Consider the following 14,924-nt stretch of genomic DNA (forward strand, 5'->3'; position numbering starts at 1 on the left):
TCAACCATTGATTATTGTAATGCCCTCTTTCAAGGCATAACACAGAAAGAGATCCGACGTTTACAATTATTGCAAAACACTGCTGTTAAATTAATCTATCATGCAAAAAAATTTGACTATGTCAGCCCTCTCTTCCGTAAAGCACATTGGCTACCCGTTTCTCATCGTCTTTCCTATAAAATACTCCTCCTCACTTTCAAAACAAAAAACTATAATCAACCGGCGTTCATAGACAAACTTTTGATCCCATACTCATCATCAAGGGTCCTCCAATCAAATAATCAAAATTTACTCTATACCGTCAATACGGGAATTATTTCACGACACTACTCGCAAATCCATCTTCTCAGTTACCGCCCCCTCTTTGTGGAATGCCCTCCCACTAGACATTCGATTGGAGAACTCCCTCGGAAAATTAAAAACCAAACTTAAAACCTTCCTCTTTAAAGATGCTTTTGCTCTTTAGCATCAGCCTCCACCTTTTAATTCCCTGATTCATATGTAGCTTTGAAACAGCTAACACTTCTTCTGAAGTGATCCCCCTTCCTAATGTTTTTACCACGCCTCATTTACCATGCTTTTTTATTAATTTTACTTCGATGTATTTTAAACAACTTCTCCCTCCCTTACTTTCCTTCCGTTTCATGTACGTTAATTTGAATTTGTCCAATATTTTTTTAATATTTGATAAATTATTGTTTTTATTTATTTATTGTAATTGTTTTCCATAATTTTTTATAATGTAGACCGTCTAAACATGTATTCTTTAGCACTCTCCAGACCAGTAGAGGTTAACTTTACGATTGGGTATATATCTAATCATGACCAGCAGGTGGAGACTGAAAACAAAACTTTGGGACAGTATATCCTAGCCCCTCCTCTCTATTTCCCTCAGTCTTCTTTCAGTCTCCAGCAGGTGTTGAGTGATCTGTACCCATCTCCCTTGGTAGGGCTGTTGGAATTTGTTTAGAGGTTTATTGTCCCTGTTTTTTAGCCGGACGGAGCTTGGACGGACTCTGTTTGGGGGTTCGTCCGACCTCGGGGGTGTCAAACCCGGCGGGTCACGAGCGGGGTCCCTCCCCCCACTTCCTCCACCTCCCCATATTTTTTTAGAGGAGCCTCAGCAGTAAGCCTTGCCCCCTAAATCAAGCAAGGCATATTGCTTCGAGAGCCTGTGGAGTCTGTTCTGTAAAAAAAAAAAAAAAAAAAAAAAATCCTGAGGTAGTGCTGGTCTGGAGGGTTGTATCCCTTTAAGAAAACTGTATTTTACTGTATTTTTTCAACTAACCGGCACTTTTTTACAGCTAGGTCGCGTATGGAGCAATGAGCACTTCTAAAGGGAAAAAGTGCTCATTGTGCTCCAGACGCGAGGCACTCGCGGCCGGCCTGTGCAAGCGGTGTTCAGGCCGGTGCGGTGGAGGAGCTCCGTCGGCAGCGGCTGCAGGCGCCCAGAGCTCCCCGCCGATGGTGCCTCGCGAGTCGGCAGGGAACGGTGGAGAAGCCCGGTCTTCTCCGTCCGCCCACGGAGGGATTCCCCGAGCCGCCGACGGTCGGGTTTTAGAGGATTCCCTCTCAGCTGATATTTTGACAGCTGATGCCGGCTTGCCTGTTTTAGCGGCTGAGACTTTTCAGGTCTCTCAGCCGCTGCAGGCTATGGAGGGAGCTGTTTTGGCGGGAAAGACGCCATCTTCTCTGTCTGGCCCCTCCATTTTGTCTTCCACCTCAGGTGACCTTCCCCCTGTTTTGGCTAAGCAGGGGCAGGTTTCTGCTGGGTCCCCTGCTGTGGCAGGGAGTCCCTTGGGACCCTCGGGGGGTTTTTCCCCTGATTTTTTCTTTTCATTATGCAAAGCCTATTTTCAGGCGGCTGGGGGTCCCGGTTGCGCCCAGGGGGTCTCGGGGGGTGGGGTTTCCTCCGCGCTCCCTGCGGCTTTGCCTCTCTCGTCTGACGTGACGTCCCCTCCGCCGCCTCTCTTGTCCAAGCGTCCGCGGGTGTCGTGGGACGAGGATTTGTGGTCGGAGGAACGTGTCGGTCTGGAGGAGGACCTGGACCCTTCTGAGGAATTCCAGGACCCTCTGGAGGGGACGGAAGCTGGCGGCGGGTTGTCGGGTTTCCCGTTCTCCAGTGACGAGGCGTCCGTGGTGCGCCTTTTTCAGAGAGATGAGCTGCCTGACCTTATTCAACAGGTTTCTTCGGCTTTGCGTTTTGAGGACGCGCCGCCGGAGACTCCGCGTGTGGGGGACCCTCTGTTACGAGGGATCCGTTCCGTTTCCCGCTCTTTTCCTATGCATCAGGATATTCGGGATATTATTCTTGAGCAGTGGAAAACGCCGGAGACGCCGTTTCGGCTGGCGCGCAGCATGGCTCGCCTGTATCCCATTCCTGAAGGGGATCGGGCTACGTTAGCTTCGCCAGTCGTGGATGCGGTGGTCTCGGCTATTTCCAAGCGGCATACCGTGCCTGTTGAGGGCGGTTCTGCCTTGCGGGACTCTGAGGAGCGCAAATTGGAGACCATCCTTAAGCAAAATTTCCAAGTCTCTGCCTTTGGGGTCCAGGCGGCTATTTGTGGGGGACTGGTCGCTCGCGCCGTGTTTCGGTGGGCGGAGCGGGTCTTGGATCGAGAGTCTGACGACTGGTCTCTGGTGGATCAGGAGGTAGCGAAGATTGAGATGGCTGCCTCATTCCTCTCGGATGCTCTGTATGACTTGGTGCGGATCTCGGCTAAGTCCATGGCTTTTGGCGTGGCCGCAAGGCGTGTGTTGTGGCTGCGCGCTTGGGCGGCGGATGCTGCGTCCAAAGCTAAGCTTACTAAATTTCCCTTTCGGGGGTCGTTTTTATTTGGAGAGGACTTGGATAAGTTGATTCAGACTCTGTCGGACTCGAAAGTTCCCCGTTTGCCGGAGGACCGTGCCCGCCCGGTGTCTCGGGGTGGTGCGGCCCGGGGGCGTTTGCGGGAATTTCGCAAGTATCGCCCTGGGCGTGGGGCTGCTTCTTTCCAGTCTCCGGGGTTTTCCCGGGGTAGGTTCTTCCAGCGCATGCAGCCCTTTCGGGGGGCCCGTCGGGGGGCAGGGAATCCCTCCGCCGGTTCCCCCGCTTCCCGTCCTGCACAATGACGCCTTGCCGGCGCCCCCCTTGGTTCCGGTGGGGGCCCGGCTGCGCGACTTTTTTCCCAAATGGGCCGAGATCACGTCCGATCAGTGGGTCCTGGAGGTGGTGCGGGACGGTTATGCCCTGGAGTTCGCCCGCTCTCTGCCGGATTTTTTTCCTCGCTTCTCCGTGTCAGACTCCTGGGAAGACGCTGGCGTTTCGCCAGACCCTTCAGCGCTTGCTAGATCTCAGGGCAGTAGTTCCAGTGCCCCCCCCGGAGTGGGGCACGGGCAGGTACTCCATTTACTTTGTGGTGCCCAAGAAGGAGGGGACTTTTCGGCCCATCCTCGATTTGAAAGGGGTCAACAGGGCTCTCAAGGTTCCCTCTTTCCGTATGGAAACGCTGCGGTCGGTCATTCTGGCGGTTCAGCCGGGGGAGTTTCTCACTTCTCTCGATCTGACGGAGGCCTACTTGCATGTTCCTATTCGGACCTCTCATCAGCGTTTCCTGCGCTTTGCGATCTTGGGTCGGCACTATCAGTTCTGTGCGCTTCCCTTTGGGCTGGCCACGGCTCCCCGGACGTTCACCAAGGTGATGGTGGTCGTCGCGGCAGCCTTGCGGTCGGAGGGCATCCTGGTACACCCCTACCTGGACGACTGGTTAATTCGGGCCAAGTCGTTGCAGGAAAGCTCCCGGGTTACGGCTCGGGTGGTGGAGTTTCTCCGGTCGCTGGGCTGGGTGGTCAACCTTTCCAAGAGTCGGTTGGTTCCGGCTCAGCGTCTGGAGTACCTCGGGGTGCTGTTCGACACCTCCTTGGGGAAGGTCTTCCTCCCAGAGGCCCGGGTGAGCAAATTGCAGTCTCAGATTCGCCTGCTTTTGGCGTCCCGGTGTCCTCGGGCGCGAGATTTCCTCCAGGTCCTGGGGTCGATGGCGGCATCCCTGGACGTGGTGAGGTGGGCGCGGGCCCACATGCGTCCTCTCCAGTATGCTCTGCTCCGGAGGTGGTCTCCCCAGAGGCACGGGATGGATGTTCCGGTTCCCCTGCGAGGCTTGGCGCGCTGCAGTCTGCGTTGGTGGCTCCGGACCCCTCACCTAGTTCAGGGGGTGGGTCTGGATCTTCCGCAGTGGACGGTGCTCCTTACGGATGCGAGTCTCCTGGGTTGGGGGGCCCAGTGTCTGGGTCACTCAGCTCAGGGAACCTGGTCCACGGAGGAGGCCTCCTGGTCGATCAACGTGTTGGAGACCAGGGCGGTCCGGCTAGCGCTGTTGGCTTTCCACTCCCTTTTGTTGGGCAAGTCGGTCAGAGTCCTGTCGGACAATGCCACGGCGGTGGCTTATGTCAATCGTCAGGGGGGCACCAAGAGCACTCTGGTGGCGCAGGAGGCGGCTCGGCTCATGGTTTGGGCGGAGTCGCATCTTCTGGACCTCTCGGCCTCTCACATTGCCGGGGTAGAAAACGTTCAGGCGGACTTCCTCAGTCGTCACTTCTTGGATCCGGGAGAGTGGTGTCTCGGCGCCGAGGCGTTTCAGTTGCTAGTGCGTGCTTGGGGGCAGCCCCTGATGGATCTGATGGCTACAAGTGGCAACGCCAAAGTACCCCGCTTCTTCAGTCGTCGCAGGGACGGTCTGGCCGAGGGTCTGGATGCTCTGGTCCAACCGTGGCCAACGGAGGGGCTGTTGTATGTGTTCCCTCCGTGGCCATTAGTAGGCAGAGTACTGCTTCGCATTGTTCGCCATCCGGGGCTGGTGGTCTTGGTGGCTCCGGATTGGCCTCGTCGTCCGTGGTATGCGGATCTGGTGAGGCATCTGGTGGCGGATCCTCTTCCTCTGCCTCTCGAGTGCGATCTTCTGACGCAGGGTCCCATTCCCATGTTCGACCCGTCTCCCTTTTGTCTTACGGCTTGGCTCTTGAAAGGGGCCGCCTGAGTAAGAAGGGATATTCCGACAAGGTGATCTCTACACTTTTGGGGTCCCGGAGGCTTTCTACCTCTCGGGCTTATGTACGGGTTTGGCGTCTTTTTGAGGAATGGTGCCGAGCGCGGGGAGTGGTCTCCTTTCGCGCTTCTCTGCCTAACATTCTAGAGTTTTTGCAGGATGGCCTGGATAGGGGCCTGGCCTGGTCTTCTCTTCGGGTTCATCTGGCGGCCCTGTCGGCTTTTCGGGGGCTGGTGACAGGTCAGCGTTTGTCAGCCATTCCTGATGTGATTCGCTTTCTTAGGGCGGCCAAGTTGATCAGGCCTCCCATAAGGCCCTCGATTCCCTCTTGGGATCTCAATCTGGTTCTCTCTGTTCTAGTGCGCCCTCCTTTCGAGCCGTTGGATGGCTGTTCGTTGAAGGACCTTACGCTGAAGTCGGTCTTTTTGGTGGCCATTACTTCCGCTAGACGGGTGTCTGAGCTACAGGCTTTCTCTTGTAGGGCTCCCTTCCTGGAGTTTTCGAAGGAGCGGGTTGTTTTGCGGCCTGTTCCTTCCTTTCTGCCGAAGGTAGTTTCTCCTTTTCATGTCAATCAATCGGTGGTCCTCCCGGTCTTGGGTAGTCGGGAGGGTTCTTCTGAGCAACGACAGCTGCGCATGTTGGATGTCGGTCGGGTCCTCCATGCTTATGTGCAGCGGACCCGGGATTTTCGGAGCTCCGATCATCTCTTTGTGCTTCTGGCGGGTCCTCGTCGGGGGGCTGGCGCTTCTAAGGCTACTATTGCGCGTTGGATCAAGGAGATGATTGCTTCCGCTTATCTTCTGAGTAAGAAGCCGGTTCCGGAGTTTCTCAAGGCTCATTCCACTAGGGGTCAGGCGGCTTCTTGGGCTGAGTCGTCGCTCGTGCCTCCGGTGGATATTTGTAAGGCTGCGGTTTGGTCCTCCTTGCATTCATTTGTTCGGCATTATCGGGTAGATGTTCAGGCGCGTCGGGACGCGGTGTTCGGTGAGCGTGTTCTGGTATCGGCCCTTCGGGGGTCCCGCCCGTGAGAGGGACTGCTTTGGTACGTCCCAATCGTAAAGTTAACCTCTACTGGTCTGGAGAGTGCTAAAGAAGGAGAAATTAGGTTCTTACCTGCTAATTTACTTTCTTTTAGCTTCTCCAGACCAGTAGAGGTCCCCACCCTGTCTGTTGTTGTTGTTGTTGGGGCTGTTGCGCGGGCAGTTTTTGGTTTTTGCTGCGGGTTCTAGTATTTTTCTAGGGCCGGGGAGAATTGAAGAACAGCGGCTGTGGCTCGGCTGGCTTAGCTGGCGAGCTGTGGGGACCTTCTTCCTTCGGGAATTTCTCCTCTGCATTTTCCAACAGCATTTTTGGGTATGTTATTTGTTACTCCTTTCGGAGTATTGTTTTTTCTCTCTGTTGTTTTCCAGTTCTTGGTTCTGCTTGGCTATTCGGCAGACTGAGGGAAATAGAGAGGAGGGGCTAGGATATACTGTCCCAAAGTTTTGTTTTCAGTCTCCACCTGCTGGTCATGATTAGATATATACCCAATCGTAAAGTTAACCTCTACTGGTCTGGAGAAGCTAAAAGAAAGTAAATTAGCAGGTAAGAACCTAATTTCTCCTTTTTATAGACGTTATATCAAAAATAAAGAAACTTGAAGTCCATAGGCAATTATTGAGATAGCTTGGGGAAATCGTCTGCTTATTCGCAGGATAAGCTGCATAAAATCTTTTATTACTTATGATCTAGCTAGGTACTTGGGACCTGGGTTGGCCACTGTTGGAAACAGGATTCTGGTCTTGATGTACCTTCGGTCTGTCCCAGTATGGCAATTCTTATGTTCTTATGAGATACCAAGTACAATTTAACAATGCACCAAACAAAACATACCATGTTTTCCACAATATAAGAAACTCCTATTGTTTAAAAAAAATTGTAGTAAAAACTTAAGGATATTAAAGAATAAATGTAGAAAATGGTTAAAAAAAGGGGGAATGGGAAAGAGATGACAGTACTTTTCAAACAATGTTACCAGTCAAGCATAGAATGCATGAGAGTGTAAAGCAAAAAAAGCTTAAGTGCAAACCTCAATCACCCATAAAATTTAAATTGCGAAAAGAATCCCATATTCTTTAGCAACTCTCCAGACCAGCATAGGATTAATCTTACACGCGGGTATATATCTCATCATGACCAGCAGATGGAGACTGAGACAGAACTTTGGAACTGTACATATCATGTGACCCCTCCCTAATTACCTCAGTCTGCCGAATAGCCAAGCAGAACTAAGAACTATATATAGAAAACAAACAGAACTCCGAACAGGAGTATCAACAAATAAAACAGAAATGCTGTTGGAAAATGCAAAGGAATAAATGCAAATAGCAAAGGTCCCCACAGCTCGCCAGCTAAACCACAGCTGCTATTCTTAATCCCCCCCGGCCCTAGAAAAATACTAGAAACTGACCGAAAAATGAAAATGTGCACGCAAAAATACGACAATAGACAGGGTAGGGTAGATAAGAACCTAATTTCTCCTTTTTTCCCAATTAGTTAAATTTTTACATCTAATGGCTGTTAATTTCTCCATTCTATAAACACAATATAGTCTAAATCTCCATTTGGATAGCAAAAGGACTTCCAGACACTTCCATGCCGATGCCAGAGTAAGTTTGGCCGCATATAACAGAAGTCAAACCAGAAGTCTGATGCTTTCAAATTCCAGGAATAAGCGTTCAAAATAGGCTCCTGCTTTTTCAATGATAGCACAAAGCAAGTTAGTCAGGTATTGTAGTATTGCTCTATCCCCAGGTGACTTACAGCCCAAGGACTAGGTTTACTAATGTGTTTTAATTTGCATTTAATATGCATTACTGCTGTTAATGAGTTATTAATAAATAGACCCCATTGCAAATAAAGGGCGTGTTTTAAATTATATGTTTAATGTGCATTAATGCGATTTAAGTGTAATAACAGGTATTCATGCATGTTAGTTAATCTAGCCCTGAGTCTGTACCTGTAATTTGTGTTTTGTAACTCCTGGAAATAGGAGCCAATTGGAAATTGGTGAAAGTAGCTTGTGTATTAACTGAAGTTGATGCTGCTCTAGAGATGCTCCATCTTTTGGCTTCAGTTTGTCTTCTGTTTGTTTGAAGCTGAAACACATACTTCATTAGCACATGATGCCGTTTTAGGCACCACCTTAACCGGGATTGAGGCAGGGCTAGATAGCAGAGGAAGTGTGCAGTGAAGATCCTTCTAATGTATCCACTGCTTTGGTACAGCCAGCTGGCCTTTCAAGGAGGAACCAGTGTGTTATTGGTGGTGGAAGAACTAGAAACATGATGGCAGATAAAGGCCAAATGGCCTACAGCATCCACTATCTCATCCTTTCCCTAAGAGATCCCATGTACCTGTCCCATGTTTTCTTGAATTCAGACATTCTTCGTCTCCATCACCTCTACCGGGAGACTATTCCACACATCTATCATCTTTTCTGTTAAAAAAAAAAATTCCTTAGATTATTCCTAGCCTATCACCTCTTAACATAAGAACATAAGCAGTGCCTCTGCTGGGTCAGACCAGAGGTCCATCATGCCCAGCAGTCCACTCACGTGGCGGCCCATCAGGTCCAGGACCTGTATAGTAACCCTCTATCTATACCCTTCTATCCCCTTTTCCATCAGGAAATTGTCTAATCCCTTCTTGAACCCCAATACCGTACTCTGTCCTATCACACCCTCTGGAAGCGCATTCCAGGTGTCCACCACCCTCTAGGTAAAGAAGAACTTCCTAGCATTGGTTCTGAATCTGTCCCCTCTTAACTTCATCCTATGCCCTCTCATTCTGGAGCTTCCTTTCAAATGAGAGACTTGCCTCGTGCATTTATGTCATGTATTTATTTATTTTAAAATATTTTTAATCCGCTTAATGCCTAAGCAACTCGCAATAAACATACACAATATCAAAATACATAACTTCTTTATCAACCTTGCCAGATCGATACAACTTCAGCTTACTGATGGGTTATATCCCATCATGACCAGCAGGTGGAATAGCATCAGTAAACTGAAGCTGTACCAGTCTGGAAGGTTTAAAAGAAAGAAAATTAGCAGATAAGAACCTAATTTCTCCTTATCTCTCAATAATATAAAACAAAATAAAAACAATAAACAAAAATTTAAAAGAAAGAGTTCCATCTCACAGAGTAAATATGACCTTCGTATATTAATAGAAGGCTTGAACAAAGAAAAGTGTTTTCAGCAATTTTCTGAACTTCAACACATCTCCACAAAATCGCAAAACTTCCGATATTGCATTCCATAAGACAGGGCCTGCAATAGAAAGGTTATAGTGGGTGATCATCTGGCATCCAGTGATCACTGCATGGTGTGGTTTAATACTAAGATAGATGAAGAGAAGGCTCATTCAAATTTAAATGTTCTAAACTAAAAAAATACTATGAATTGTTGCCTGGATGAGAACATTTGGAAGAAGTAGGAAAGCAGGGGGCAAAACTGAAAGGAACTATTGTAAGGGCAATAAACCATTTTGTAAGGAATGTAAGTAAAAGAGGAAAAGGTGGTTCTCAAAAGTAGTAGCTGAGAAGGTAAGGAAAAAAAAAAGATTAGCTTTCATAAACTACGAAAGAGGGAGACAGGCAAAAATATCTGGAAAAGTTGAGAGGATGGTCAAATAGTCAGGAAAGCAAAGATGCAAATAGAAAAAAAAAATTGACAGTAAAATGGGGAGATAAGACATTTTTTAGGTATATTGGTGATAGGAAGAAGTGCAAAATTGGCATTGTAAGACCTAAAGGTAAAGGGAAGAAATATGTAGAAGCTGATAAAGAAAAGGCTGAATTGCTTAACAAATATTTATGCTCCGTGCTCACAGCTGAAGTACTGGGAGCAGGATTACAGAAGACAGGTGTGGTAGATCTTGATTGATTTTCAGAGGATTGTGTTCTTGAGGAGCTAGCTGAACTAAAGGTGATTCTAGTTAAAGCCCTCTTCAGTAAGTTAGCCAGTCTTCCCTTCTTTGATATATGCACAACATTAACTGCTCAACAGCCCTTGGAAAATCATCCCATGGTCCAGGAAGCCAAAACGCTCTCAGCAACACCATCTACATTTTCATAAGAACATAATAATTGCCACTGCTGGGTCAGACCAGAGGTCCATCGTGCCCAGCAGTCTGCTCACGCGGCGACCCTTAGGTCAAAGACCAAGTTTTATTAAAGTTTTTGATAGATCGCAATATCATTAATTCTAAGCAATTTACAATTAAAACAGGGTCTTAATTATTAACTATAACCAACACAGATGGACATGACGTACCAATACATAAGGGAAGTAGGGAGAACTACAATAAGTATAGTAAAGGATACATAAAAGGAAAATACAAACGAAGTATTGATAAAAGTGTAATAGAAAATTAAGAACTTTTTTTTTTTTTTAATTCAATTTCTCAGAGCCTAAGACAGAGGACAAGTGAGTTTAAGCAATGAATAGGATCAACAGAGACTCCAATAATTAGGTCCTAACTGAGACTAGCCTTACCTGCGTACGTTCAGGTTCAGCAGGAACTTATCTAACTTTGTCTTGAATCCCTGGAGGGTGTTTTCCCCTATAACAGACTCCAGTTTTCTACCACTCTCTGGGTGAAGAAGAACTTCCTTATGTTTGTACGGAATCTATCCCCTTTCAACTTTAGAGAGTGCCCTCTCGTTCTCCCTACCTTGGAGAGGGTGAACAACCTGTCTTTATCTACTAAGTCTGTTCCCTTCATTATCTTGAATGTTTCGATCATGTCCCCTCTCAATCTCCTCTTTTCAAGGGAGAAGAGGCCCAGTTTCTCTAATCTCTCACTGTACGGTAACTCCTCCAGCCCCTTAACCATTTTAGTTGCTCTTCTCTGGACCCTTTCGAGTAGTATTGTGTCTTTCTTTATGTACGGCGACCAGTGCTGTACGCAGTATTCCAGGTGAGGGTGTACCATGGCCCAGTACAGCAGCATGATAACCTTCTCCGATCTGTTCGTGATCCCCTTCTTAATCATTCCTAGCATTCTGTTTGCTGTTTTTGTCACCGCCACACATTATGCAGACGGCTTCATTGATTTGTCGACCAGTACTCCCAAGTCTCTTTCCTGGGGGATGTCTCCAAGTACTGCACCGGACATCCTGTATTCATGTATAAGATTTTGTTACTGACATGCATCACCTTACAGTTATCCACGTTAAAACTAATTTGCCATGTCGCAGCCCATTTCTCGAGAGTGTTTATGTCACATTGCAGGTCTTCGCAATCCTGCGTCTTCACTACTCTGAATAACTTCGTATCGTCTGAAAATTTAATCACCTCACTCGTCGTACCAATTTCCAGGTCATTTATAAATATGTTCAAGAGCACGAGTCCAAGCACTGAACCCTGTGGCACTCCACTCGTGACGCTTTTCCAGTCCAAGTATTGTCCATTTACCCCCATTCTCTGTTTCCTATCCGCCCAGCCAGTTTTTAATCCACATGAGTATTTCACCCTCGATTCCATAGCTCACAATTTTTCAAAGTAGTCGTTCTTGCGGAACCTTGTCGAACACCTAAAAATCCAGATATACAATGTCAACCGGGTCACCCTTGTCTATCTGCCTGTTTACTCTCTCGAAGAAATGCAGCAAGTTCATCAAGCAAGATTTTTCTTTGCTGAAGCCCTGCTGGCTGGTCCTCATCAGATTGTGTCCATCAAGGTGATCAATGATGCAGTCCTTTATCACCACCTCTACTCTCTTTCCCGGTACCAAAGTCAGACTCACCGGTCTGTAGTTTATCCCAGGACAAGCAGGCAGCATATTCTTAACTGATGGGTTTTCGGCACCGATGGAGCCCCGGTACGGACAATTTTAGAGTGATTGCACTCTAAGAACTTAGAAAGTTCTAGCTAGGCCGCACCGCGCATGCGCGAGTGCCTTCCTGCCCGACGGAGGCGCGCGGTCCCCAGTTTCTTAGTTTTCGCGGAGCTAAGAAGACGCGTTTTTTTCAACAGCCGTTGAAAACTTTTTTCTTGCCTTTCCGCTCGCGTATTTTTTGCTTGTTGGAAGCTTATCTTCCTTCTTTTTCTTTGTTTCTAAAAAAAACACCTTAATTTCTTTCTTTTTTCGGGTTCGCCCCGGCGGGGCCTGTTGCCACCATCGAAGCCTCCGCTTTCGATTTGGCAGAGGCAGTGTTTACCTTCATGCCCCCTCAGCCAGGATTCAAGAAGTGCCAATGGTGTGCGCGCCCCATCTCGTTGACCGACCCCGCACAATTGGTGTCTGCAGTGCTTGGGTCCGGATCATAGGGCTTCCACCTGCACCCGTTGTGCTACTCTTAAGAAGCGTACCTTAAAAAACAGGCAGCTTCAACAGAAACTTTTGTTTGGTGCCGCAATGGCTGATCCTTCAGCATCGACACCGACGTCGGCGGCTTCTCAACCGGCACCCACTTCTTCGACGCCACGCAATACCACTCTGGCGTCGCACCCCTCAGGTAAGCCGGCTAAGAAGCCCTCCTCCTTGGAGCGTCCTCCAGTCGCTGTGGCAGAGAGTCCAGTCCTGCCGACCTCGAGGCGCCCCCGTAAACGCTCCGCCCCTATTGAGATGAGTGCATCCTCTTCGGCCTCCTCATCCTCCCACCCACCTCCCCGGGTTGGCTTCTTAGCTGGCTTATCCTAACTGGGGACCGCGCGCCTCCGTCGGGCGGGAAGGCACTCGCGCATGCGCGGTGCGGCCTAGCTAGAACTTTCTAAGTTCTTAGAGTGCAATCACTCTAAAATTGTCCGTACCGGGGCTCCGTCGGTGCCGTCACCCATCAGTTAAGAATATCTGCCTGCTGTCCTTGGATAACACCTGTTCGGTAAGTAGCTGTGCTTTCCCGGATCTCCCCTCAAACCTTTCTTGAAGATCGGCGTAACATTCGCCACTTTCCAATCTTCCGGAATCTTTCCTGATTTGATCGACAGATTGGCTATTAGTTAAAGCAGTTCAGCTATAGCCCCTTTCAGTTCCTTGATTACCCTTGGATGGATGCCATCCGGTCCCAGGGGTTTATTGTTTTTAAGCCTATCAATCTACCTGCATACCCCTTCTAGACTGACCGTCAACCCTGTCAGTTTCCTGTCTTCGTTTCCTGCGTATAGCCTGTCGGCTTCTGGTATGCTGTATATATCCTCTTTGGTAAATACAGATGCAAAAAAATGGATGCGAGCTTCTCAGTCCTGGCCTTTACCCTCAACAGGGTGGATAGATGAGAAATACCACCTGTGCACCTGACTTCTTCACCTTCTTTCCCAGAACTATAAATTCACTTTTGATACGTTTGGAGGGGAACCTAGCAGTATCATTAGTGCCAGCATGGATAAGCAGCACTGGATAATAGTCATTAGGCTTGATGAGTCTTGGCAAGCTCTCTGTAACATCTCAGATTTTGGCATCAGGCAGAAAACATACCTCATGGGGCATCATGTCTCGTCTGAAGATGGATGCCTCTGTACCCACCCGAAGGAAGTTGCCAACCATCACTACCTTATACCTCCTAGTGGTCATTGATCAGCAATTTTGCGGATTTCAAGCTTTGGTCCTTCCTCTCCCTGGGATGCTCTCATCTCTTCCACTTCCAGGGCTCCATACCGGTTCTTCAGTTCAAGGGCAGGTGGAGTCACAGTATTGATCTTGCAGGATCTCGTAATTTGAGTTCAGCTGTCTTCCCTCAGCACAGCCTCCGCTTAAGCCGAAGTTTACCTTTTCCCAAGTTTGAATGCCAGCAGGTAAGATATTCCAAAATGGAGTTTTTCTTCCCCTTAGCAGATCCTCACTCAATACCTCTTCGACTGGCCACAGAAGTGAGCTCCTGCACAGCAAGTAGGAGCTTACTTTGCCACTGGTACGACAGTGAAGGGGAGGCGTGCTAACTGGTGCAATTCTTCCCTTTCTCCTGTGTGGCTTTGCATTCTAGGCTAGAGTCCTGAACTTATGCAAGCATGTGACTAGGTTTCCAGGGCACACACTCCGAAAGTCCACTAGAATTTTACTGACGGCCAAACCGGTTTTTGGGTTGTTGTGTTTTTTTAACTGACACTTAGTTCAGCTGTCATTTTGTGCATAGCTGGACCTTTCTGGGGATAATTGTGCAAAGGTTAGGTTTGTTTAATTTTATTTAATTTACTTCTCTTCATTAACATGCAAACCATGAATAGGATAGGAAACATGCACACAATAATCCCCCGCCAAAATTAATAACAGCAATATAAAGCTTTTTCCATAATAAATGGCAGCAAATATAGACCCAAATGGTCCATACAGTCTGCCCTATAATTACGTACTTTACAATTTCATGATTAAATTAAAATGTCTTTTCTTCTTCAAGTCAAAATGATCTACCAATAATAAAATTTTAAAATGTTAAATTATCATTTGTATTTGGGGTTTTTTTCAAAGGTCAAGGCAGATGACTTTAAAATATGCAATGTCACCCAGTAACAACTATACAAAAATAAACAAATATAACCCCTCCCCTTTTACTAAACTGCAATAGCAGTTTTTAGTGCAGGGAGCTGCGCTGAATGCCCTGCACTGCTTCCGACACTTATAGGCTCCCTGCGCTAAAAACCACTATTGCGGTTTAGTAAAAGGGGACCATAGTGCAAAATATAGACAGCAGATATAAATTCTCAAAACGGACACATTATTTCTGTCTTTCTCTCTCCCCTTGCCCTCTCTTTATTTCTGTCATTCTTTCTCTTTCTTTCTCCCCCCCAAGCCATCGTGCCGATTTCTCCACTTCCCCGATTCTTTCTCTCTCCCTGCGCCCCCCCCCCCCAAAGCCACCATGCCGATTTCTCCCTGCTTCCCTAAGCCAGACCTGGCGCGTACAAGCGCCAGACCCAC

The 14,924-nt window shown here is 48.0% G+C and overlaps 1 protein-coding gene across 3 annotated transcripts in view; it reads left to right on the top strand.

Moving 5' to 3' along the window:
* The window catches only part of TTC3 (tetratricopeptide repeat domain 3), a 280,528-nt gene that overhangs the window by 242,208 nt on the left and 23,396 nt on the right, over positions 1-14,924 (top strand). The gene's annotated exons all lie outside the window — the stretch shown is intronic.

This window comes from Geotrypetes seraphini, chromosome 6 (genome assembly GCF_902459505.1).
Source record: "Geotrypetes seraphini chromosome 6, aGeoSer1.1, whole genome shotgun sequence".
Lineage (NCBI taxonomy): Eukaryota > Metazoa > Chordata > Amphibia > Gymnophiona > Dermophiidae > Geotrypetes > Geotrypetes seraphini.